This window comes from Drosophila persimilis, unplaced genomic scaffold (assembly GCF_003286085.1).
Source record: "Drosophila persimilis strain 14011-0111.01,24,50 unplaced genomic scaffold, DperRS2 tig00000572-arrow-pilon, whole genome shotgun sequence".
NCBI lineage: Eukaryota > Metazoa > Arthropoda > Insecta > Diptera > Drosophilidae > Drosophila > Drosophila persimilis.
The window spans coordinates 1986066-2013435 of NW_020825321.1; the positions used below are offsets into that span (position 1 = coordinate 1986066).

At 45.9% G+C, this 27370-nt stretch overlaps 1 pseudogene; it reads right to left on the bottom strand.

Annotated features, from left to right (window-relative positions):
• On the bottom strand, positions 1–26681 carry LOC113566120 (annotated as a pseudogene).
• Positions 26682–27370: the final 689 nt, after the last annotated feature.

The following is a 27370-nucleotide window of genomic DNA, read 5'->3' on the forward strand; positions in this document are numbered from 1 at the left end:
TCTGTTTTGTCGAGTCTAGGCATCAGCGTGCAGACAAGCTGTGGGCTTGGACAAGAAGTCAGAGTATGCCTGGTAGGGAGTGGAGCCGAGAGGCATCTCCTTCCACTAGTCTGGAGTGAGGTAAGCGTAGGTCTTGGCAATAGCAGCGTAGGTTGCCTTTGCGAAGTTACTGTAGTGGCGCCTGTCCAACCAAAAATATCGGATAACCGTCCCACGGTTTCCCCTTCCCTTAGACATGCACCTTGCACCACTAATTTATGGCGACAAGCTATAACCTATCTCGCGGAGTTGAGAGTATACGCAAGGAAGTTTATTTGCAGTTTTTTCTATTTTCTATCATCCTCCCAACTATAAAGAGCGTCGTCGACAGTCGAAATCCTGAAGCTGTTAGAGTAAGCTCTTGGTCCAGTTGATGCAAGGTCTTACTACTTGGTCCAGTTTTTTTGGATAGGATTCAGCCGTTGATAGAAATCAGGTGTATGTATGGCAAAACGCTATCGCCTGTCTCGCGGTAGAAAGAACCTGTCCGACACAGTATCTTTGTTTTCTACACGAATTCGTCTCTTAGACAGTGAGATTAGATAGCAAACGAGATTCAGTCTATCTCTTATGTGCATCGAAGCAGAATCATGATCCTTTTATTTAAAAACATTTTGTCGTTTGTATTCCTTTGCCTTGATATATAAATTAGTCCGTATTTAGTGTCGTAATTATCTATAAAAGATCGTCGGGTAAGAGATTATGTACGATAATCATGCCCCTAAGTCGTAGTCCCGAGAATTTCGCTCAAATAGAGAATCAGGGAATAATTTGTAGCACGTGCGCCAAGGAAGTTGACTACCTAGCTCAGTTAATTACCACCAGCTGTGGACACCAATTCCACCGAGTCTGTTTTTACCGTAAAGCTGGAGCCAAAAAGATTTGTCCTGTCTGCCACGTTAGCTTGCATGCATCGGCTTTGAATTTAGCTGAGGAGATTGCCGCAGCCCAGACTGCAAGCCAAGACCCCAGCTCAACCATGCAACAGACTAGGTCTAAGGGTAGGGCAACCGATCCCAACGCAGACGCCCCAAGCGGGTCAACTGTTAGTGAGACTAACTCGGAAGTACAAATGGAAGCAAATGCAGCTTCGACCAATGCAAGTCTACACCAGGTTATTGCCGATGCTTTGGCAGCTGCAATGCAGGCTCAAACCCACATATTAGCGCAGACCATAGAAACTGGCCTGCAGAAATTATCGATTCAGCAAACGGCGTCCCGTGAAAGTATTGAAAGTGTTCGTTCACAACCAATCAATACACAAACCATCGACGAGGTAGAACAACAAACGTTTTAGCAACTGTTCGGGGGTAGTTCGGAAAGGCAGACGGCCAGAGAGCCGCCAGCTAGATATAGTCTAGGAGGGACCCCGCCAGTCTCAGAGCTACGAGCTGATAGAATAAGCCAAATCATTTCAAATTGGAAAATACGGTTTTCAGGTCATTCCTCCATTGGCGTGGACGACTTCATTTATCGGGTAAATGCCATGGCCACCCAATCCTTAAATGGAAATTTTGAACTGTTAGCCAGATATGCGAGCAACCTGTTTGAGGGTAGTGCCAGTGAATGGTTCTGGCGATACCACAAGAGTGTCCCCCTCATTCGATGGTCCGACCTGTGCGTAGCACTCAAGACTCAATTCAAAGACGGACGTACCGACTTGGATATCCGCTCAGCGATCACGCAGCGGAAACAGAAGCCAAATGAACCGTTTGATTTATTTTATGAAGCAATAGTCGCATTGGCAGACAAACTAGTACAGCCAATGACTGAGCCCTATCTGTTAGAAGCTCTTAAAGCCAATTTAGGTCCAGAAATTCAACACGAAATCTTGTATGTACCCATCAAGAGTATCGCAGAGCTACGTCATATAGTTCGTACTCGCGAGCGATTCTTGCAGAACTTGTCCAAATCTACGACGACGTTGCAGCGTGCTGCGTCTAAACGACATATTAATGAGATGCATCAAACGTTCAGTGAGACGGATGACGAGGCTGATGGTGTAGATGATGCAAGTATTGATGCCATGACCCTTAACTGTTGGAATTGTGGGAAGTTAGGTCACCGTTACCAAGAATGTACTGGAGAGCGGAGGGTTTTTTGTTATGGGTGTGGGAAAGCTGACACTTACAAGCCCTCTTGTAGAAAATGCAATCCAAAAACGAGGGGGAACGTTGTGAGTTGCTGCGGACACCGCAACTCTAAGGTTATACCCGATACTAAGTCAGTATGGCTCTCCTCCGGCAGACGCCGCTAATATTTAACGACACGACAAAGAGTGCGTGCGAGAGAGACAGAAAATCAGTCTGAGCGTGACGTCGGGCGCTGCGTAGCCACTGCAAATTGATTTGTTCCTTTTGGCTATAAAAATGATCTGATCTGATCCAGATAGTAAGTCTGATAGATATGGTCGCTATCTATGATTCTGCGTTTTTAGTTTTCTCGAATCTGCAATATTGTGGATGCAACAGATTTTCGTTCTTTGTGGGGGCGGATGGGGGTGGGGCGAAATTCTGAGATATACGTTTTATAGTGACATCTTAAAGGAGTGTGTGTACCAAATTTGTTTACTCTAGCCTTAATAGTCTCTGAGATTTGTGGTTGCCTCAGATTTTCGTCCTTTGCGGGGGCGGAAGGGGGTGTGGCGAAATTTGGACAGGAAACGGTCAAGGTCCGATATCACAGGAGTGTGGATACCAAATTGGGTTGCTCTGGCTTTTATAGGTTCTGAGATCCTTGAACTCATATTTTGCAATTGGCAAAACCGACCATGAAACCTGTGTGTTAGAGTGAGACAGAGCGAGAAAGAGTGAAATTGTTTTCGTGATTCTGGCTGTAATAATTATACGATCTGGTTCAGATTCTGCAGTCTATAAGATATGGTCATTCTCTACGATTCTGCGTTTTTGGTTTTCTCATATCTTTAAAATTGTGGATGGCACAGATTTTCGTTCTTTGTGGGGGCGGAAGTGGGCGGGGCGAAGTTTTGAAATATTTTTGTAGCAGTGACATATCACAGAAGTCTGGATCCAAAACATCGTTGCTCTAGCTCTTATAGTCTTTGAGCATTAGGCGCTGAAGGGGACGGACAGACGGACAGACGGACGGACGGACAGACAGACAGGGCTCAATCGACTCGGCTATTGATGCTGATCAAGAATATATATACTTTATAGGGTCGGAAACGATTCCTTCTGGACGTTACACACATCCACTTTTACCACAAATCTAATATACCCCAATACTCATTTTGAGTATCGGGTATAAAAACTTGGCAGCTCGTGCACCGTTGATCAGTGCACGCAGACAGATGGTATCGAAAGCCACCAATACGGAGTAACGAGTTCAAAAACAAACTCGCTACCACTTCAACCGGCCATGTCACAAATACCAAACTTACCAACCAGGACAGAGATAGAGAATGGTAGCCAACGCTCCCTACGAATGAAGTTGCGTAGATGTGCGTATAATGTAGCACGAAAGCAAGAACGAAAAGTTTTGTTATCCGCCGTAGTTGGGAATGCGCAGGACATAAGACCGTATGCAGAGGTCCAACTATTGGGGAGAACAGTCACTGGTCTTTTGGATACAGGAGCAACAATCAGTTGCATAGGAGGGGAGTTAGCGTTGAAAGTTAGTCATGCGACCGTCAAAACCGTTAATGCATCTGTGCGAACTGCTGATGAAGCTGCGCAGAAAATTGTTTCAAAATGAATCTAAACCCAAAACATTGTAGTTAGTACCATCACTCGCTCAAGAATTATACCTTGGCATTGACTTTTGGGCTGCCTTTAAATTGTTACCTCCAGGTGTAGTAACCCAGAATGCCAAGCCCGAAGTTTCTGCCTTAGCCAAGGATGACCATATGCATATAAGCCTAACGGATTCGCAACAGGCCATGTTGTCAGAGGCTATCCAAAAGTTCCCGTCATTCGCCAAAGAAGGTCTAGGTCGAACCAGCTGGATAAGTCACGATATAGATATAGGGGATGCAAGCCAATTAAACACTATTCGGCACTATTCGGTATCTCCTGCTGTCGAAAAGGTGATGTTTGAGGAAGTAGATAGAATGATAGCGCTTGGCGTTATTGAGGAGTCCGATAGTCCCTGGTCGTCACCAGTCGTTCTCGTTAGGAAACCTGGAAAGGTGAGAATATGTCTCGATAGCCGTAAGGTCAACGAAGTCACAGTGAAGAGCGCATATCCCATGCCTTTGATCGATGGAATATTAAGCCGACTACCAAAAGCTGAATATATTTCCAGCATCGACCTGAAGGATGCCTATTGGCAGATCCCATTGACTTCAGACGCTCGCGAAAAGACCGCGTTCACCGTCCCGGGGAGATGCCGAGTGATGCCATTTTGACTAACCAACGCTCCACAAACCATGTGTAAATTAATGGATAAAGTTATACCCTCTCAGTTACGACATGAAGTGTTCGTCTATCTAGATGATTTGCTCGTTGTATCTTCTACTTTCGAAATCCATGTGCGTGTGTTATCCGAGCTAGCATCTCGGTTAAAACAAGCTGGGTTAACAATTAATGTCGAAAAAAGTAAATTTTGTTTGAAGGAAGTAAGATACCTTGGCCATGTCATTGGGGTTGGAACTATTAAAACCGATCCAAAAAAATTTTCAGCCATTCGAGAATTCCCAACACCTCGTTCAGTCAAACAGGTACGAAGGTTTTTAGGAGTAACTGGCTGGTATCATAAATTCATTCGAAATTATGCCGGTCTGGCCGCTCCATTGTCGGACACGTTGAAACACACGTTGAAAACGTAAGTTTGAATGGACGAATGAGGCCCAACTTGCATTTGAAGACCTGAAAGGTAAACTTTGCAGTGCTCCCGTTTTGCATAGTCCAAATTTTCGGATTCCATTCGCTATTCACTGCGATGCGAGTCATACTGGCGTGGGCGGAGTACTTATGCAAAAAGATGTAGAAGGTAACGAGGTTCCGATCGCATATATGTCTAGAAAGCTAAATCAATGCCAACGAAATTACTCGGATACAGAAAAGGAGTGTTTAGCAGCTGTACTGTGTGTTAAAAAGTTTCGCGCCTACATCGAAGGGCATGAATTTGTCATTATTACCGATCATGCTTCGTTAAAATGGCATATGAGTCAATCGGATTTGAGCTCTAGACTCGCCAGATGGTCGTTAAAATTACAAGGTTTTGACTTCCAAATTCATCACCGAAAAGGCGTCAACAACAAAGTGCCAGACGCCCTGTCCCGAGCCTATACTGAAGACCTGTCCGAGCTCCAAATGGACAGTCTGCTAGATCAACGCTTTCCTCGAAAAAGGGCAGAAAAATGCTGTTAGCTTGAGGTAGCTGGTACGGATACGGAGTGGATGCGTTGTAAATATGAGACGAGTACGTTGTTTGGAAAAAGTTAGCGAATAAATTTGCAATACCAACAGCAGAAGCTTCTGTTTTGTTCTGGTAATGAAGGGACGGAGGAAAAACGTTTGACTTGCGCTTAGAGTTAACGAACGAATAGAATTTTTTAGGATCACTACGAAAGTTTCTACTACATTGTGAAAGGTAATGATTATAACACTGACTATTGACGGCAAGGAACAGAGAGCGAGCGGAGGAGTATAGAGCTAAGGCCAACGTGGAGCCCGACTTCTGGTACTTTTTATAGAGCCGGGATTTATTATTATACCCGATACTCAAAATGAGTATTGGGGTATATTAGATTTGTGGTAAAATGTGTAAAATGTGGATGTGTGTAACGTCCAGAAGGAATCGTTTCCGACCACATAAAGTATATATATTCTTGATCAGCATCAATAGCCGAGTCGATTGAGCCATGTCTGTCTGTCCGTCCGTCCGTCTGTCCGTCTGTCCGTCCGTCCGTCTGTCCGTCTGTCCGTCCCCTTCAGCGCCTAATGCTCAAAGACTATAAGAGCCAGAGCAACGATGTTTTGGATCCAGACTTCTGTGATATGTCACTGCTACAAAAATATTTCAAAACTTTGCCCCGCCCACTTCCGCCCCCACAAAGGGCGAAAATCTGTGGCATCCACAATTTTAAAGATAAGATAAAACCAAAAACGCAGAATCGTAGAGAATGACCATATCTTATAGACTGCAGAATTGGTTGCTGAATTGGATCGTATTATTATTATAGCCAGCATCAAGAAAACAATTTCATTTTTTCTCGCCCTGTCTCTCTCTAACACACACGTAGCATAGGCGGCTTTGCTTAGAGTAAAACATTAGCGCCTAGATCTCAGAGACTATAAAAGCTAGATCAACCAAATTTGGTATCCACACTCCTAATATATCGGACCGAGACGAATTTGTTTCAAAATTTCGCCACACCCCCTTCCGCCCCCGCAAAGAATGCAAATCTGGGGATATTCACAAATCTCAGAGACTATTAAAGCTAGAGTAACCAAATTTGGTATCCGCACTTCTGTTAGATCTCACTATAAAACATATATCTCAAAATTTCGCCCCACCGCCTTCCGCCCCCACAAAGGACGAAAATCTGTTGCATCCACAATATTGCAGATTCGAGAAAACTAAAAACGCAGAATCATAGATAGCGACCATATCTATCAGACTTACTATCTGGATCAGATCAGATCATTTTTATAGCGAAAGGAAACAAATCAATTTGCACTGGCTACGCAGCGCCCGACGTCACGCTCAGACTGATTTTCTGTCTCTCTCGCACGCACTCTTTGTCGTGTCGATTAAAATAAGCGGCGTCTGCCGGAGGAGAGCCATACTGACTTAGTATCGAGTATAACTGTAGAGTTGCGGTGTCCGCAGCAACTCACAACGTTCCCCCTCGTTTTTTAAGTATGATAAATACTTGGAGAACCAGGGAGGCTTGGACGATACAGGTACAGTGATATCTGGAACAAACGTATTTAGGGCGGAGTAAATAAAACTATAAAACGAGTTAACAGTTGCATCTATGTTCGGTAATGAATAAAGAAACGACCAATCAACACGCGAGAGATGTAGATCTAAATCGATAAAGTTTGTTTTGCGAAAACACTTTATGTGACAAGGAGCCATGGAACTGTCAACACATCCAGATTGTGTACACTCCAGTGATATCAACAAAGTTGGATGGTAAGGATCTTCAGGGAGAGATATTGGGCTTGCTCTAGATACCGTAGCAAGAGAACCATCGTTAACAAAAACGAGGTCAAGAAGTCTGTCCCTCATGTTTTTAACGGCATTAATTTGGACAAGGGAAATATCCGTTAGCCCATTGATAACGTCATTATGGCAATTGGGAAACAACTGGTTAGCGTCATCACAAGGCAGCCTAGAAGGAAATGGGAGGTTAAAGTCCCCCATGACAATAATTCGATCATGGCACCCTAATGCAGAAACAACAATATTAATTGCTGAGAGGTGGTGTAAGTAAAGCTCAGCATCAGACCTGGGAGGAATGTAAGAGCAGGTTAAATAGAAAAATGCGGAGCGAACACGAACTTTGACTGCAACAAATTCAATTCCGTGAATGTTATTAAATGGGAATAACTCAGATGAGAAAACAGATTTAACTGCAATCAGAACCCCACCTGCAAAAGATGGGCGGTCCATTCTATAAATAGTGTAACTATCAATGAAAATTTCATGATCATTGACAGAGGAGTTAAGCCAGGTTTCGGTAAACGCGATGGCATCGAAATCAAAGGACGCGCTATTAGTATGAATTTGACGCAATTTTTCCAGCAAACTGCGAACGTTCTGATAGTGCATAGAAAAATAGTACATCAGTTTTTTGGAGCATGTTCGGTAATTCTTGGATTCGAGTTCGAATCTTTGAGAAGGAACTCATGCACAATTGTATGCTCAGGCCATATTGACGGTTCTAGAGAACTGGATAGTTAAGAATCAGGGAGAAGAATTTTAAATGATGATATGTTGCGCTTATGTTTAAATGTAAATTTAGTCACAACTATATCAACAGGCGAAGTGTTAAGTTTAGAGGAAAGATGTTGTTTAACATCCTCTGTTGTAGCCTCAGGAATAAGACAAGAAACAAATATTGCTTTCCGAGGGACCACTGCTCTAAGTTGAAGTCCCGAGCGAGATCGAGATGGTGGAGCCACTCCAAGGGCAGAGGAATTGGCAGCAATGGTTGTAGCAGGAATTGGAGTAGGAATTGGAGCAGGAATTGGAGCAGGAATTGGAGCAGGAATTGGAGCAGGAATTGGCAAGACGTCGTCAGCAACCAGCACACCCGCACTAGGAGCACTCACCGCGTCAGAAGTGACGGCCACATTGCTCGGTGTAAAGAACTCCGGAGCCACCATTGGCGGATTTACAGACAACGGCGTGGCATGACTAAACGGAAATGCTGCCGATGGATGAAGGTGGGAGGCAGGCGTACCAATCGGATTAGGTTGCAAGAGATTGGTATCATTATGCGGAATTTTCCGTCGCTCAAGAGTTTGAGCCCAAGAAACTGTGATTCAAGGGCAAGAAAATTCTCGTTGAGAGCCACAAATTGTTTCCGGACATCCAGAAACCCAGTTCGAGGAGTATGAGGATCTAAAAACCAAAATAACCGCCAACCAGACGAAAATGCCTGATGTCAAAGTAATTGATGGTTTCATTTATCGTCGTGCTGAACATGCAGTAGGAGAAAAAGTATCCGATGACCTCTGCTGGAAGTTATGGGTATCATCCGCCCTAACGTCCGTTGTGCTGAGGCAAGCACACGAACATCCTCTCTCCTCACACGGTGGTATCCACAAAACGCTGGAGCGAATACGGCGATACTATTATTGGCCGAATTTGGTCACCGATGTGAAGGCATATGTTAATCAGTGCGAGGTATGCAAATGTTCAAAACATCCAAATTATTGTTTACGACCTCCCATGGGAAAAACTCAGGGAACTAACAGATTCTTTCAGAAAACTGTATGTAGATTTCTTGGGAACGTATCCGCGTAGTAAGTCAGGGAACATAGGAATCTTTATAGTCCTGGATCATTTCGCCAAATTCCCATTTCTCAAACCCGTAAAGAAGTTTACAGCGGATTCGATCATCCGATTTATCGAGGAAGAGTTGTTTCACTGCTTCGGCGTACCCGAGACGGTAGTATCGGATAATGGAGTTCAGTTAAAATCACAGGTATTCCAGAGCTTTCTGACCAGTCCAATTGGGATGAAAAGTTGAGCCATATTGCCTGTGCACTACGTTCGAGCACACATACCGCCATTAATTCAACCCCGTACAGAATAGCTATCAGCTATTAAGACAGTTAGAAATGCTGGAGGATCGAACAGTACAGTTTTCGCGAGACGATTCGTTCAATATCATTCGGCAAAAAGCTATGCATTCAGCTCAAGAGCAGCATAGTCGCAACGAAAAAGTATATAATTTGCGTAGTCGAGACGTCTCGTTTGTCGTTGGTCAGGAAGTGTATAAAAGAAACTTCCAGCAAAGTAACTTTAGCAGAGGCTTTAATGCCAAGCTGGCTCCTACTTTCGTGAAAGCCCGGGTGAGAAAAAGACTTGGTAATAGTTACTACGACCTCGAGGACCTACATGGACGACTCCTAGGGAAATTCCATGCTAAAGATATAAAACAATGAGGTTTCAGGCGTGGATCACTCTTTTCAGTGTATCACTGCCAAGTGTGATCTTGGTAGGGGGTGTTGTAGTGGCGCCTGTCCAACCAAAAATATCGGATAACCGTCCCACGGTTTCCCCTTCCCTTAGACATGCACCTTGCACCTTTTGGGCAGTTAGGCGAAAGAAAAAATTACATAAGTTAACAGCGGCTACTGTCAAGGTGTGGTGAAAAAAAAGGGGAATGAGAAAACCAAGGGCTCAAGCGGAAGGAGAGTGGCTTGGGCATGCTCTTTCCAATTTTACTCGCGATCCCAGACGGACGTCTGAGGAAAATACTCAAGTAGTGCAGTGAAAGAAAAAAATTCTAACCTCGACTGTAATTACCGCGTGTCCATCATGGCTAAGATCTAGTCAAAAGATCAGCCGACTATTCCTACGTTTATTAAGCGAAGGCCGAACCCATCGGGTGAGTGAAAATTGTACCCCAACTGCCGGCCAACAGAAAATTAAAGTTCGTTTTTTTTTTCTTAAAAAACCTAACCATAGGTTTGGCCGTACGTAATACCGTACGAAACGCCGGTCGTAGTGCCGTAAGCCGTACCCACTACAGTCTCGTCACCTTACCACACATATAAGTATCGATCGTACCGATCGACTACAGTATGTGTTAGCCGTCTTCGACCCCAAATCTTCTCTCGGCGTGGCGTCTGCATACATGTGAGCATCACTGTAGTTACCGCAGCGTGAACCGGCGTGGGTCCACACACATACAAGCCTTGCTCGGCCTACCCCAGTGAAAAACGGTCGATGGGCTTTTATCTACGAGTGCAGTGACATACATATGTACATATGTGTGAGATCTCTTCAGAGACTTTCGTCATTGCTACGTCGCTTACGCCGCCCGCATACGAACAGTAACGCTAAAGGAGAAGACAATTACCGGTGCCGTTATACTGTTTGCGTTGCTGATGAAGTCATTCGGTGTCTCGATTATGATGGCTATGCCCATGCATTTCTTCATATTAGAATAATACTTTGGAACCCCACTATTGTACTGACCCTAGGATTAACATTAAAAGTTAATTTCGTGTGATTCGGTTTGTTTGGATTATCATAAAGAAATGTGCAGTTAGAAGGAAAGGAACTAGAACTAATACTCGCGCATATCGCCTATCTACTCTGACACACTGATATTTACAAGTTTTCAACCACCCTCATCGACCACATGGAAGCGCTTTCATCGTTGGATTTGATCGTAATGTGAGTGATAACCTGTGAACGTCTGCTATATGTGCATTCAAAATTTTACGCAAGTCGAAGCAACATTAAAGATTCCATGCCTCGACCGTAAACTTCCCAGCCGTACTGTAACGCTGACCAATCCAATTGTTCACGTGTTTGTTTTGTTCTGCTCTTTCGCAAGCAATGTAACTTTCTGCAATTCCGAATCTATCGACAATCGAACTTATGATTGGGATTACCCCACAAGCAATTGCTGTGCACTTTAAAGATGCATCCATCCGTCCCTTGTTTTTGCATTTAAACTGAAAACCACTAGAATATATTTCTATTTGTGTAACGTAATTACCATTATTCCTGAATATACTCTTTATAATTAGTTGACCCTAGTCTAATAAGATCTTTCATCATGATATTTTTACATATATAATTAATCTTAATGGCAGCATATTTGAACATATTATCCTTATTACTTTAATAGCCTTTATACATATATATCTACCATTTTAGCAGCCATGAGAGCTTGTAGGAAAGTTTAATGAATAAACTGTTTGTAATGAATTCCCGTTAATTGTTGCCGTTATTAAAGGATCATGTGGCGCCGAGATGACGTAACCTAGCAGAAGTAGAGCGTTTATTTTAGGGATCGTTACCCATTACTCAGCATATGTAAATGTCCGAAAGACAGTCAACTACACCCGACTGGAAATTCCTTATCCTTCTGGGTTCAGATAACCTTGTTAACTTCCTCAATATCGGTTGTGAAGGTATAGTGTAGCGAGAGAGACTGTTGAAATCCTGATGTTTTCCATTAAGCTCTTGGTCCAGTCCACGAAATTGGGTTAATTTATGGCGACAAGCTATAACCTATCTCGCGGAGTTGAGAGTATACGCAAGGAAGTTTATTGGCAGTTTTTTCTATTTTCTATCATCCTCCCAACTATAAAGAGCGTCGTCGACAATCGAAATCCTGAAGCTGTTAGAGTAAGCTCTTGGTCCAGTTGATGCAAGGTCTTACTACTTGGTCCAGTTTTTTTGGATAGGATTCAGCCGTTGATAGAAATCAGGTGTATGTATGGCAAAACGCTATCGCCTGTCTCGCGGTAGAAAGAACCTGTCCGACACAGTATCTTTGTTTTCTACACGAATTCGTCTCTTAGACAGTGAGATTAGATTGCAAACGAGATTCAGTCTATCTCTTATGTGCATCGAAGCAGAATCATGTTCCTTTTATTTAAAAACATTTTGTCGTTTGTATTCCTTTGCCTTGATATATAAATTAGTCCGTATTTAGTGTCGTAATTATCTATAAAAGATCGTCGGGTAAGAGATTATGTACGATAATCATGCCCCTAAGTCGTAGTCCCGAGAATTTCGCTCAAATAGAGAATCAGGGAATAATTTGTAGCACGTGCGCCAAAGAAGTTGACTACCTAGCTCAGTTAATTACCACCAGCTGTGGACACCAATTCCACCGAGTCTGTTTTTACCGTAAATCTGGAGCCAAAAAGATTTGTCCTGTCTGCCACGTTAGCTTGCATGCATCGGCTTTGAATTTAGCTGAGGAGATTGCTGCAGCCCAGACTGCAAGCCAAGACCCCAGCTCAACCATGCAACAGACTAGGTCTAAGGGTAGGGCAACCGATCCCAACGCAGACGCCCCAAGCGGGTCAACTGTTAGTGAGACTAACTCGGAAGTACAAATGGAAGCAAATGCAGCTTCGACCAATGCAAGTCTACACCAGGTTATTGCCGATGCTTTGGCAGCTGCAATGCAGGCTCAAACCCACATATTAGCGCAGACCATAGAAACTGGCCTGCAGAAATTATCGATTCAGCAAACGGCGTCCCGTGAAAGTATTGAAAGTGTTCGTTCACAACCAATCAATACACAAACCATCGACGAGGTAGAACAACAAACGTTTCAGCAACTGTTCGGGGGTAGTTCGGAAAGACAGACGGCCAGAGAGCCGCCAGCTAGATATAGTCTAGGAGGGACCCCGCCAGTCTCAGAGCTACGAGCTGATAGAATAAGCCAAATCATTTCAAATTGGAAAATACGGTTTTCAGGTCATTCCTCCATTGGCGTGGACGACTTCATTTATCGGGTAAATGCCATGACCAACCAATCCTTAAATGGAAATTTTGAACTGTTAGCCAGATATGCGAGCAACCTGTTTGAGGGTAGTGCCAGTGAATGGTTCTGGCGATACCACAAGAGTGTCCCCCTCATCCGATGGTCCGACCTGTGCGTAGCACTCAAGACTCAATTCAATCCGCTCAGCGATCACGCAGCGGAAACAGAAGCCAAATGAACCGTTTGATTTATTTTATGAAGCAATAGTCGCATTGGCAGACAAACTAGTACAGCCAATGACTGAGCCCTATCTGTTAGAAGCTCTTAAAGCCAATTTAGGTCCAGAAATTCAACACGAAATCTTGTATGTACCCATCAAGAGTATCGCAGAGCTACGTCATATAGTTCGTACTCGCGAGCGATTCTTGCAGAACTTGTCCAAATCTACGACGACGTTGCAGCGTGCTGCGTCTAAACGACATATTAATGAGATGCATCAAACGTTCAGTGAGACGGATGACGAGGCTGATAGTGTAGATGATGCAAGTATTGATGCCATGACCCTTAACTGTTGGAATTGTGGGAAGTTAGGTCACCGTTGGCCGTCAGCCATCGGGTGCTACAGGGGGACAAACGGATGACGGGTCGGCTCGCACAACTGTGAACTCGGAACTGAGGCGCAGCCGCTCCGGTTAGTAATACCCGGTGCGGTCTGCGTCTCACACCCCCCCTAGGACACAGAGGGTTGCGAGCGAACCGTCACCCGCCGTAACTGTGCACACCGGTGGAAGTGCGACTATACTCTCCCCGTGAGGGCGGCTGGAAACAGGTCCTAGCACGGTCATGTCTCTGCTAGGATGCTGGCGAATGGTAGTCGGGCGGAGAGAAGAAAACTCTCAGTGAAATTACCCCAATCCAAGGTGACACTGTTATATGCCGAGGGATGCATGGCCGGGGGGGTGCCCGGTCGCTAATATACGGACTCTGGATACCTGCCGACCTCCAGTTTAAATCAGGCTTCCCGATGCAAGCGGGCTATGCCTCGGGTGACCATCCCCTTCCCGCCTACTCGTGGGAATAACTATGCCAAATAATAATAAACATATAAAAACAAACAAAGCCGCAAAGGAGCTCGGTACTCCTCTTAAAGTACCGGAGGGACAAGCCAATCCCTCTGCACCAGCGCCTGGGAAACCGGGTCCAAAGAAGACGGGGAAGGAGACTGAGTCGGTCCACCGTCTTCAGGCAGCAGCCGCAGCGAGGGAGGGCCCGAAAAGCCAATCGGGTCCTTCCAAGTCGGGTGGCTCCAAGGGCGAAGCGGATACCGGGGTGGCTGCCAAGCAGAGCGTAATCGCGGCTGGTAAGCGCACCGGGACCGAAGAACCCTTGGGACCCCCGGCGGGCAGCGTCTCTGCACCACGGGGAGGAAAGCCGTCGTACCAGGACAGGAGACGAGCGGCCTTCATCCTGTCCAACGAAGACCCGAATTTCAAGGCGTCAGCCGAAGGAAAGGAGCAGAGGCTGTGGGCCTGCTCAATCCTTCCTCTGTTCCAGCCAGCCAAAGCCGGAAAGGGCGCAGCCAAGGCCCCCAACAAGCGGCAACGCTCAGCGGAGGACCCCGCAAATCAGCCAGGTCAAGCCCAGCAAGCCAAGCGGGTGAAGACCCACCTCACGAACCGGTCGTTCGCTGAGGTGGCGAGGGGCAAGACCCTGATCGGTGTCCTGGACAGGGGCGCCGAGGACGGCCATGTCCCCCGCGATAAGTGGCACCTGGTGGAGAACGAGCTCCAGGACCGGTTCCTACTGGAACTGGAGGAGAACGGCGGACCACCGCCAAAGTGTGAGGACGCAGGGTGGCATCAAGGCAAGGTGAAAGCCATCGCCTGCCAAGACGCTCGCTCTGCGGCCCTCTACATGAAGGCGGTGGCGGCCCTAAAAGAGGTCTATCCAGGGGCGAAACTGGAGGCCGTGAAGTGGGAAGATGTCCCTAGTCGCCCGAGAGCCAGAGCGTGGGTCTCGGCTAAGCCTGCAGAGCCTGAGAAGATCCTCAGGTTACTGCAGGTCTGCAACCCCCACCTTCCTACAGCCGATTGGAAGGTGGCAAAGGTGGAGGATATCCAAGGGCAGAGGCGCCAGATTATCCTCGTCCTAAATGAGGAATCAATAGATCTCCTCGCAAAGTCGGACGGTGTAGTGGATTATGGCTATAAGAAGGTCACCATATCCACGTACAAGTCCGATCGCAAGGGCAGGCAAGCGGAGGTCGAGCCAGACCCGGAGCTGCCGGAGATCCCGAAAGAGGGGGCCTCGTGCGAGGAAGATAACCCGGCGTCGGATGCGGCGTCCATGATGTCGGACGACATCCTGGACGACTACGCGTTCGACGAGAGCGACCTAGCCAGAGGTCTCAGCCATATCGTTGTCGGGGAGGAGCCGGAGTCCCCTGACAGCGATCCAGAAGTAACAATGGTGGAGGCGAGCCTCAGGAATGTCGTTGACGCTCCTGCAGATAAACCTCCACCATTGTAAGGCAGCATGCGCTGCTCTACTGCTCCACCTGGCCAAGGGTGGATCCGACATAGTACTCATTCAGGAGCCCTGGATCCTCGGAAACAGGGTCTCCGGTCTGAGGACTTCTGACTACAAGCTATATGTAGCTGAAACCGCAGGTAAAACTCGTACCTGCATTCTTGCAAAAAGAGAGTTGCACTTATTTTTTCTCCCAAATTTCAGCAATGAAGACCACACCGCAGTGAGCCTCGAAGGCCAGGAGCGCTCACTGAGGATCTGCTCCGCATACATGGGGCATGAACAACCAGACCCCCCTCCACACGCGCCTCTCCGGGCTCTAATCGCAGACTGCTCAGCCAAGGACATCGGCCTAATTGTGGGGTGCGACGCCAATGCACATCACTGTCAGTGGGGAAGCACTGGCACAAACGAAAGGCGTGAGTACCTTTTCAGTTACTTACTGACCACTCAGATGGTCTTATTAAACCGGGGTAGTGATCCCACCTTTATTATTAAAAACCGCAAGGAGGTCCTGGACCTCACGCTTGCCTCTCATGAGATACAGAGTAACATTGTATCCTGGAGGGTCCTGGAAGATCACTCCTTCTCGGACCACAGGTACGTGGAAACTGTTTTCTCCTCCTCAGTACCGAAGCCAGTTCGTTTCTGGAACATCAGGCGGACAAACTGGACTCGGTACTCTGAATACCTCTGTCGTGTTCTCCCTGAGCCCCCATCTGAGGAGGAGTTCTCCACGGAATGCCACGACCCGTCTTGTTAAGATCTTTACCGACGCCTGCAATAAGGCGCTCGACAAAGCATGCCCCTCTTTCAAGAACAGAGGACAGAGGAAACCTGAATGGTGGAATCCGAAACTGGGTGAACTCCGGAAAGCCTGCCGGAGACTTCAATAAATCTAAGGCTGAGAACGTTGAGCAAAACTGTCACCCTACAACAAAGAACTTAGAAAAGCCAAACGCGCCTGGCGTATGTTCTGCAGCGAAATCGAGAGTTACTCAGAAGCCTCGCACTTGCGCAGACACCACCCCCCTGGGCTACTTGAAGAACACCGACCAGTCGTGGACTACGACCAGCGATGAGTCGCTAAATCTTCTCCTAAATACTCACTTCCCTGTCTGCGATGAAAACAGACCCAGCTACATCGCGCCTCCGTCTGTCGTCTCAAATGCCATCCTGAGCCTGCTAAGCCAGGAGAACATTTCCTGGGCGATTAGAAGCTTTACACCTTACAAGTCCGCGGGGCCAGACGGCATTTTCCCTGCCCAACTGATTCACGCGGGACATAGAGCCATTAACTGGCTCAAAATAATTTATGAGGGAATTTTCTCCCACGGGTGCATTCCTGACACCTGGCTTCAGACCAAAGTCGTATTCATACCCAAGGCAGGCAAGCCCTCGCACACTGCCCCAAAAGATTTCAGACCCATTAGTCTGTCGTCTTTTCTTCTAAAGGCGATGGAACGGCTCCTAGGGCTGCATCTCACGGCGTGTATTCCGTCCAGTCTGATCTCAGACTCCCAGCATGCCTATCGGAAGGGTAGATCCACCGAAACGGCCCTACACTCGATCACATCGATCATCGAAGCGTCCCTTAACTTTAAGGAGTACACCCTCGTAGCCTTCCTCGACATAGAAGCCCTTTTAACAACATTCTTCCGACCGCCATCACGGGCGCACTGATGGATCTGGGGGTTAACTCCAGGACTGTGAGCCTGATCGATCAGATGCTACAATGCAGGACGGTTGAGGCATCACTGGGGACGTCAACGTGTACCAGATTTGTCAGCAGAGGCACACCGCAGGGCGGAGTCCTCTCGCCCCTCCTATGGAACGTGGCAGTGAACACACTGCTGCGGGAGATAGAGGGGGGTGGCTGCCGCGTGGTGGCGTACGCGGACGACGTTGCCATAGCATTCTCCGGAAAATTTCCGCAGACGTTGTGTGAGTGTATGACAAGTACTCTCACGAAAATATCGAAATGGGCAGACAAATGCGGGTTAGGCGTCAACCCGTCTAAAACGGAACTGGTGCTTTTCACTAGGAAGTACAAAGTTCCGGCACTGATTCCCCCAAGACTATGTGGGGAAACGCTAGTCTTCAGCAACAACGCCAAGTATCTTGGCCTAATCCTCGATAGAAAGCTCGATTGGAAATTGAGCATAGAGGATAGAGTAAAGAAGGCCACAGTGGCCCTCTATACTTGCAGGAAAGCCATCGGACTAAAATGGGGAATGACCCCATATATAGTTCGGTGGCTCTACACCGCCATCATACGACCAATCATGCTCTATGGAGTGGTGGTATGGTGGCCAGCCTTAGAATGAAGGACATGCCTCAATAAACTCAGCAGAGTTCAACGCATGGCAGAGCTATGCATAACTGGCGGCCTACTGTGCTGGACCTCCTCCCTGTAGATCTCATGGGAAAGAAGGTGGCAACACTTTCTGCCCTCAGAATGAGAGAAGCCAGACTGTGGAAAGCATCCGCGGTTGGGCACTCGGGAATCCTGATGAGACTCCCGCAATTACCAGAGAGGACAGATTACTGTATTCCTAGTGATCACCTCTCGACGCCCTTCCAGGTATCAATCCCACCTAGGGAGGACTGGGAGATGGGCGAACCAGGACCTGCAAATGCGGTTCACTTCTACACTGATGGCTCAAAGCTAGACGGCCGCGTGGGAGGCGGAGTCTACTGCAGCGAGCTGCAAGCGGCGCTTGCATTCTCGGTTCGTTCGCTTTGCAGCTACCTGCTTTGGTCCATCGATCAACGCATTCTTTCTATTGGAATTCCACCGCTTCACTTTCGTTTTGCTTTCGTTACCGCTGCTGGAACTTTTGCTTTTGCTTTCACCGTTGGATTTGTGCTCTAGCTGCTGCTGCTTGCTGCGTTTTTTGTTGTTGTTATTTTTGGAAGCTCTAGTTCTGTGTCAACGTAATTACACTACACAACAAAATGACGACGCTCGAAGACTTAAAACGCCAACGGAGCAATATAAAACGAAATATGACTCGGATCAAATCTGTGGTAAATGCTAAATCGGAAACCCCGATATGCAATGATGAGCTTCGCTATCGGTTGAACATCTTAGAAACGTATTTCAAGAATGTTTTAAATGTCCAAGCTAATATTGAAGACCTTAGTCCGAATGATGAAGGACGGGCAGATTTGGAGGATACATACATAGCAATCAAGCTAGCCATAAAGGAAAAAATGGGAGGAGATCTGAACGCCACCATTGTTGCGCCGGACTACCACCCACCGCCAGTGAAGTCATCGTTACCAAGGTTGTCGCTACCCACTTTCGACGGAACATATGCAAACTATAAGAATTTCATTCACTCGTTCGAGCAAATTGTTGTGCCATTACGGGACACTGGCAGATCGGCACTCACGCCTCTAGACTGTCAATCCCTCATAACGACTTCTGCAGGAGTTGTCGCGACGAGGAGGAGGAGGAATCGGTCCCCCCACTTCTTCTGCCACTGCCCAGCCCTTGGAAATCGTCGTCTTCGTATTCTCGGGGCCGCTTTCCTCACGGACATTTCGGACCTATCCGTAATCAAACCAGGGACCTTGTCCAAATACATCCAAGCCACCGGATGGGACTGCCCTTAACCTGCAGTAGTATGATCTCACGGTTCGGGCAACGCGAAGGGGCACATGCCCATGCGGCAACACAACGGACCTGTTTATAGGTCCAAGTGAGCTTGGGGGCGGGAGGCTCTTATCCCCCCCCCCCCCCCCCTCCCGGCTACCGCCTTAACCTAACCTAACCTAGGTCACCGTTACCAAGAATGTACTGGAGAGCGGAGGGTTTTTTGTTATGGGTGTGGGAAAGCTGACACTTACAAGCCCTCTTGTAAAAAATGCAATCCAAAAAAAACTTGGCAGCTCGTGCACCGTTGATCAGTGCACGCAGACAGATGGTATCGAAAGCCACCAATACGGAGTAACGAGTTCAAAAACAAACTCGCTACCACTTCAACCGGCCATGTCACAAATACCAAACTTACCAACCAGGACAGAGATAGAGAATGGTAGCCAACGCTCCCTACGAATGAAGTTGCGTAGATGTGCGTATAATGTAGCACGAAAGCAAGAACGAAAAGTTTTGTTATCCGCCGTAGTTGGGAATGCGCAGGACATAAGACCGTATGCAGAGGTCCAACTATTGGGGAGAACAGTCACTGGTCTTTGGGATACAGGAGCAACAATCAGTTGCATAGGAGGGGAGTTAGCGTTGAAAGTTAGTCATGCGACCGTCAAAACCGTTAATGCATCTGTGCGAACTGCTGATGAAGCTGCGCAGAAAATTGTTTCGAAATGAATCTAAACCCAAAACATTGTAGTTAGTACCATCACTCGCTCAAGAATTATACCTTGGCATTGACTTTTGGGCTGCCTTTAAATTGTTACCTCCAGGTGTAGTAACCCAGAATGCCAAGCCCGAAGTTTCTGCCTTAGCCAAGGATGACCATATGCATATAAGCCTAACGGATTCGCAACAGGCCATGTTGTCAGAGGCTATCCAAAAGTTCCCGTCATTTGCCAAAGAAGGTCTAGGTCGAACCAGCTGGATAAGTCACGATATAGATATAGGGGATGCAAGCCAATTAAACACTATTCGGCACTATTCGGTATCTCCTGCTGTCGAAAAGGTGATGTTTGAGGAAGTAGATAGAATGATAGCGCTTGGCGTTATTGAGGAGTCCGATAGTCCCTGGTCGTCACCAGTCGTTCTCGTTAGGAAACCTGGAAAGGTGAGAATATGTCTCGATAGCCGTAAGGTCAACGAAGTCACAGTGAAGAGCGCATATCCCATGCCTTTGATCGATGGAATATTAAGCCGACTACCAAAAGCTGAATATATTTCCAGCATCGACCTGAAGGATGCCTATTGGCAGATCCCATTGACTTCAGACGCTCGCGAAAAGACCGCGTTCACCGTCCCGGGGAGATGCCGAGTGATGCCATTTTGACTAACCAACGCTCCACAAACCATGTGTAAATTAATGGATAAAGTTATACCCTCTCAGTTACGACATGAAGTGTTCGTCTATCTAGATGATTTGCTCGTTGTATCTTCTACTTTCGAAATCCATGTGCGTGTGTTATCCGAGCTAGCATCCCGGTTAAAACAAGCTGGGTTAACAATTAATGTCGAAAAAAGTAAATTTTGTTTGAAGGAAGTAAGATACCTTGGCCATGTCATTGGGGTTGGAACTATTAAAACCGATCCAAAAAAATTTTCAGCCATTCGAGAATTCCCAACACCTCGTTCAGTCAAACAGGTACGAAGGTTTTTATGAGTAACTGGCTGGTATCATAAATTCATTCGAAATTATGCCGTTCTGGCCGCTCCATTGTCGGACACGTTGAAACACACGTTGAAAACGTAAGTTTGAATGGACGAATGAGGCCCAACTTGCATTTGAAGACCTGAAAGGTAAACTTTGCAGTGCTCCCGTTTTGCATAGTCCAAATTTTCGGATTCCATTCGCTATTCACTGCGATGCGAGTCATACTGGCGTGGGCGGAGTACTTATGCAAAAAGATGTAGAAGGTAACGAGGTTCCGATCGCATATATGTCTAGAAAGCTAAATCAATGCCAACGAAATTACTCGGATACAGAAAAGGAGTGTTTAGCAGCTGTACTGTGTGTTAAAAAGTTTCGCACCTAGCCTATACTGAAGACCTGTCCGAGCTCCAAATGGACAGTCTGCTAGATCTCAGTTCACCACAGTTTCACTCAGTTGAGTATGAGGATCTAAAAACCAAAATAACCGCCAACCAGACGAAAATGCCTGATGTCAAAGTAATTGATGGTTTCATTTATCGTCGTCCTGAACATGCAGTAGGAGAAAAAGTATCCGATGACCTCTGCTGGAAGTTATGGGTACCATCCGCCCTAACGTCCGTTGTGCTGAGGCAAGCACACGAACATCCTCTCTCCTCACACGGTGGTATCCACAAATCGCTGGAGCGAATACGGCGATACTATTATTGGCCGAATTTGGTCACCGATGTGAAGGCATATGTTAGTCAGTAAGAGGTATGCAAATGTTCAAAACATCCAAATTATTGTTTACGACCTCCCATGGGAAAAACTCAGGGAACTAACAGATTCTTTCAGAAAACTGTATGTAGATTTCTTGGGACCGTATCCGCGTAGTAAGTCAGGGAACATAGGAATCTTTATAGTCCTGGATCATTTCGCCAAATTCCCATTTCTCAAACCCGTAAAGAAGTTTACAGCGGATTCGATCATCCGATTTATCGAGGAAGAGTTGTTTCACTGCTTCGGCGTACCCGAGACGGTAGTATCGGATAATGGAGTTCAGTTAAAATCACAGGTATTCCAGAGCTTTCTGCAAAACTACGGTGTCAAACATATGTTTACTGCCGTGCATGCACCCCAAGCAAATGCGTCAGAACGTGTGAATCGTTCGGTCATTGCCGCGATAAAGGCCTATATAAAACCAGACCAGTTCAATTGGGATGAAAAGTTGAGCCATATTGCCTGTGCACTACGTTCGAGCACACATACCGCCATTAATTCAACCCCGTACAGAATAGCTATCAGCTATTAAGACAGTTAGAAATGCTGGAGGATCGAACAGTACAGTTTTCGCGAGACGATTCGTTCAATATCATTCGGCAAAAAGCTATGCATTCAGCTCAAGAGCAGCATAGTCGCAACGAAAAAGTATATAATTTGCGTAGTCGAGACGTCTCGTTTGTCGTTGGTCAGGAAGTGTATAAAAGAAACTTCCAGCAAAGTAACTTTAGCAGAGGCTTTAATGCCAAGCTGGCTCCTACTTTCGTGAAAGCCCGGGTGAGAAAAAGACTTGGTAATAGTTACTACGAACTCGAGGACCTACATGGACGACTCCTAGGGAAATTCCATGCTAAAGATATAAAACAATGAGGTTTCAGGCGTGGATCACTCTTTTCAGTGTATCACTGCCAAGTGTGATCTTGGTAGGGGTGTTGTAGTGGCGCCTGTCCAACCAAAAATATCGGATAACCGTCCCACGGTTTCCCCTTCCCTTAGCGCAAGAAAAAATGACATAAGTTAACAGCGGCTACTGTCAAGGTGTGGTGAAAAAAAGGGGAATGAAAAAACCAAGGGCTCAAGCGGAAGGAGAGTGGCTTGGGTATGCTCTTTCCAATTTTACTCGCGATCCCAGACGGACGTCTGAGGAAAATACTCAAGTAGTGCAGTGAAAGAAAAAAATTCTAACCTCGACTGTAATTACCGCGTGTCCATCGTGGCTAAGATCTAGTCAAAAGATCAGCCGACCATTCCTACGTTTATTAAGCGAAGGCCGAACCCATCGGGTGAGTGAAAATTGTACCCCAACTGCCGGCCAACAGAAAATTAAATTTCGTTTTTTTTTCTTAAAAAACCTAACCATAGGTTTGGCCGTACGTAATACCGTACGAAACGCCGGTCGTAGTGCCGTAAGCCGTACCCACTACAGTCTCGTCACCTTACCACACATATAAGTATCGATCGTACCGATCGACTACAGTATGTGTTAGCCGTCTTCGACCCCAAATCTTCTCTCGGCGTGGCGTCTGCATACATGTGAGCATCACTGTAGTTACCGCAGCGTGTACCGGAGTGGGTCCACACACATACAAGCCTTGCTCGGCCTACCCGAGTGAAAAACGGTCGATGGGCTTTTATCTACGAGTGCAGTGACATACATATGTACATATGTGTGAGATCTCTTCAGAGACTTTCGTCATTGCTACGTCGCTTACGCCGCCCGCATACGAACAGTAACGCTAAAGAAGAAGACAATTACCGGTGCCGTTATACTGTTTGCGTTGCTGATGAAGTCATTCGGTGTCTCGATCATGATGGCTATGCCCATGCATTTCTTCATATTAGAATAATACTTTGGAACCCCACTATTGTACTGACCCTAGGATTAACATTAAAAGTTAATTTCGTGTGATTCGGTTTGTTTGGATTATCATAAAGAAATGTGCAGTTAGAAGGAAAGGAACTAAAACTAATACTCGCGCATATCGCCTATCTACTCTGACACACTGATATTTACAAGTTTTCAACCACCCTCATCGACCACATGGAAGCGCTTTCATCGTTGGATTTGATCGTAATGTGAGTGATAACCTGTGAACGTCTGCTATATGTGCATTCAAAATTTTACGCAAGTCGAAGCAACATTAAAGATTCCATGCCTCGACCGTAAACTTCCCAGCCGTACTGTAACGCTGACCAATCCAATTGTTCACGTGTTTGTTTTGTTCTGCTCTTTCGCAAGCAATGTAACTTTCTGCAATTCCGAATCTATCGACAACCGAACTTATGATTGGGATTACCCCACAAGCAATTGCTGTGCACTTTAAAGATCCGTCCCTTGTTTTTGCATTTAAACTGAAAACCACTCGAATATATTTCTATTTGTGTAACGTAATTACCATTATTCCTGAATATACTCTTTATAATTACTTGACCCTAGTCTAATAAGATCTTTCATCAAGATTTTTTTATATATATAATTAATCTTAATGGCAGCTTATTTGAACATATTATCCTTATTACTTTAATAGCCTTTATACATATATATCTACCATTTTAGCAGCCATGAGAGCTTGTAGGAAAGTTTAATGAATAAACTGTTTGTAATGAATTCCCGTTAATTGTTGCCGTTATTAAAGGATCATGTGGCGCCGAGATGACGTAACCTAGCAGAAGTAGAGCGTTTATTTTAGGGATCGTTACCCATTACTCAGCATATTTGGACTGGTGCGATCACGGAAGGGTGGGCATACCAAGATGCAATGACACCGCAAGCAACTCCCGCTCGAATTCGTTCCGCTGACTCATCTCCCTAGACTGTCATTTCTCTGTAAATTTCTTCCGTCTGAACCTTGAACCGCACGCGAAACTTATTTTTATTGTCTTTGCTCCTAATGCTCGAGCTCGTGACGCGATCTCTCCCTACCCGGCAGCAACGCGTGCATGGATCTCGATCATTCCCTCCATCTGCTCGTCTACCGTTTCAGATCCTAGCCTCCTGCTTCGTTATCTGTTACATTACCCAGGGTGCCCGTCGAGCCACGGGCCGAGGTGTAGCAATCCTCAATACCAGCCATGGTAAGGAGCTTCTTGGGGACGGGAGCCGACACAATTGCAGTACCGCGGGGAGCGGGAAAACTATTCCAAAACGAGGGGGAACGTTGTGAGTTGCTGAGGAGACCGCAACTCTACATTTATACCCGATACTTAGTCAGTATGGCTCTCCTCCGGCAGACGCCGCTAATATTAAACAACACGACAGAGAGTGCGTGCGAGAGAGACAGAAAATCAGTCTGAGCGTGACGCAGGGCGCTGCGTAGCCACTGCAAATTGATTTCTTGCTTTTGGCTATAAAAATTATCCGATCTGATCCAGATTCAGCAATCTGATAGATATGGTCGTTATCTATGATTCTGCGTTTTTAGTTTTCTCGAATCTGCAATATTGTGGATGCATCAGATTTTCGTCCTTTGTGGGGGCGGAAAGGGGAGGGGCGATATTCTGAGATATACGTTTTATAGTGAGATCTAACAGGAGTGCGGATAACAAATTTGGTTACTCTTGCCTTAATAGTCTCTGAGATTTGTGGATGCCCCAGATTTTCGTCCTTTGAGGGGGCTGAAGGGGGTGTGGTGAAATTTGGACGCAAAACGGTCAAGGTCCGATATCACAGGAGTGTGGATACCAAATTTGGTTGCTCTGGCTCTTACAGGTTCTGAGATCATTGAACTCATATTTTGCAATTGACAAAACCGACCAGGAAACCTGTGTGTTAGAGAGAGACAGAGCGAGAAAGAATGAAATTGTTTTGTTGATTCTGGCTATAATAATTATACGATCTGGTTCAGATTTTGCACTCTAGAAGATATGGTCATTCTCTACGATTCTGCGTTTTTGGTTTTCTCATATCTTTAAAATTGTGGATGGCACAGATTTTCGTTCTTTGTGGGGGCGGAAGTGGGCGGGGCGAAGTTTTGAAATATTTTTGTAGCAGTGACATATCACAGAAGTCTGGATCCAAAACATCGTTGCTCTGGCTCTTATAGTCTTTGAGCATTAGGCGCTGAAGGGGACGGACAGACGGACAGACGGACGGACGGACAGACGGACAGACGGACAGACGGACGGACGGACAGACAGACATGGCTCAATCGACTCGGCTATTGATGCTGATCAAGAATATATATACTTTATGTGGTCGGAAACGATTCCTTCTGGACGTTACACACATCCACATTTTACACATTTTACCACAAATCTAATATACCCCAATACTCATTTTGAGTATCGGGTATAATAATAAATCCCGGCTCTATAAAAAGTACCAGAAGTCGGGCTCCACGTTGGCCTTAGCTCTATACTCCTCCGCTCGCTCTCTGTTCCTTGCCGTCAATAGTCAGTGTTATAATCATTACCTTTCACAATGTAGTAGAAACTTTCGTAGTGATCCTAAAAAATTCTATTCGATTTTACACTCCAGAAGATATAGTCATCTTCTACGATTCTGCGTTTTTGGTCTTATCGTATCTTTTAAAATGTGGATGCCACAGACTTTCGTTCTTTGTGGGGGGCGGAAGTGGGCGGGGCGAAATTTTGAAATATTTTTGTAGCAGTGACATATCACAGCAGTCTGGATCCAAAACATCGTTGCTCTAGCTCTTATAGTCTTTGAGCACTAGGCGCTGAAGGGGACGGACAGACGGACAGACGGACAGACGGACAGACGGACGGACGGACGGACGGACGGAAGACTGACGGACACACGGATAGACAGACATGGCTCAATCGACTCGGCTATTGATGCTGATCAAGAATATATATACTTTATGGGGTCGGAAACGATTCCTTCTGGACGTTACACACATCCACTTTTACCACAAATCTAAAATACCCCAATACTCATTTTGAGTATCGGGTATAAAAACTGAATGAAGTAAGACAAGATAGACAGTTTCAAGTAGGTGACAGTCCTTGTAAAAGCAAACAAACGATTAGGAAAATAAAATCGGAAAATAAAAGGAAGGGTGGTCCACAAGGACAATTTAAGATAGACATCAGTTCATAATTAGTTCATATTCCTCTTTACTTTCCTTTACTTTACTTTTACAACAATAGTAAAGGATACAGAAGAGTTAAGAAACCAATTCCCACAATCGCAAATGAGACATTACTTTCAAGAAACAGAATAATTATTTCAGAATTAAAAGCACTAATGTTATCAGTTACACTTGCAAAGATAGGAATTGTTAACCCCTTCCATATTAGACTCTCTCGATTTGAGAAGAATAATTAATGAACACTCTACGAATTTAACTATTACTGATTTAATAAAAGTAGCTAAAATCCAAGTTTTATTAAATAATGAATTCTTTCCTAAGCCTTACTTAGTTTGTAAAAAAATATTCTGTAAGATTAATCTGTAATCACCCTGTTCAGCACAACGGCATCAAAAATAACTTCGCCGAAGACGGGAAAATAGCCGACGGTGGTAACCATGTTATAGCTATCGGAAACTGCGCTACCACTCTTACAACAACATTCTGTAAAAAACTTCCCTTCACAACTTTTGGGCAGCAACTAGAGAGCGCAGGAACGGCTGTCATGCAGGGGATGTTGCCCAGCGATGCCGGGATTTTGGGTGCGCAACAATGTTGCAGAACGAGCAGTGGTGTGCTGAGGGCTAACTTACTTGTAAGAAGAAGGGCAGTTCTTTTGGAAAAATCAACCGCGTCGGCCGTCACCACGACAATCTCAAATTTATATATGTGTCCAGACGACTGGGACCCGGAGGAGCCACTGGAGATGGGCAAGTGATCTTCGAGCTCGATCTTCCGAGCGCCCCTCCGAGCGCGCGAGA